A 718-nucleotide genomic window follows, 5' to 3' on the forward strand; every position below is an offset into this window, starting at 1 on the left:
TCGACAAGTGCTCGCCTTTCGTTACGAACCCCTTAAATTAAAAGACCCAGTCATATCTCGAAGTGGTAAAAGCAAGACCTAGTCATAACTCGAAGTGGTAAAAGAAAGACCTAGTCATAACTCGAAGTGGTAAAAGCAAGACCTAGTCATAACTCGAAGTGGTAAAAGCAAGACCTAGTCATAACTCCAAGTTGTAAAAACAAGACAGTCATATTTCGAAGTGGTATAAGCAAAACCTAGTCATATATCGAAGTCGTAAAAGCAAGACCTAGTCATAACTCGAAGTGGTAAAAGCAAGACCTAGTCATATCTCGAAGTGGTAAAAGAAAGACCTAGTCATAACTCGAAGTGGTAAAAGAAAGACCTAGTCATAACTCGAAGTGGTAAAAGAAAGACCTTGTAATAACTCGAAGTGGTAAAAGAAAGACCTAGTCATAACTCGAAGTGGTAAAAGAAAGACCTAGTCATAACTCGAAGTGGTAAAAGAAAGACCTTGTAATAACTCGAAGTGGTAAAAGCAAGACCTAGTCATATCTCGAAGTGGTAAAAGCAAGACCTAGTCATAACTCGAAGTGGTAAAAGCAAGACCTAGTCATAACTCGAAGTGGTAAAAGAAAGACCTTGTAATAACTCAAAGTAGTAAAAGAAAGACCTTGTAATAACTCGAAGTGGTAAAAGTAAGACCTAGTCATAACTCGAAGTGGTAAAAGAAAGACCT

At 37.9% G+C, this 718-nt stretch overlaps 1 protein-coding gene across 4 annotated transcripts in view; it reads left to right on the forward strand.

Annotated features, from left to right (window-relative positions):
- Positions 1-718, forward strand: part of LOC143275560 (uncharacterized) — a 12,823-nt gene extending 12,105 nt beyond the window's left edge. For all 4 annotated transcript variants that reach the window (XM_076579754.1, XM_076579755.1, XM_076579756.1 and 1 more), the window contains exon 4: positions 1-718. This exon is cut by the window's left edge. The gene's annotated coding sequence lies outside the window, so the exon portion shown is untranslated.

This window comes from Babylonia areolata, chromosome 30 (assembly GCF_041734735.1).
Source record: "Babylonia areolata isolate BAREFJ2019XMU chromosome 30, ASM4173473v1, whole genome shotgun sequence".
NCBI lineage: Eukaryota > Metazoa > Mollusca > Gastropoda > Neogastropoda > Buccinidae > Babylonia > Babylonia areolata.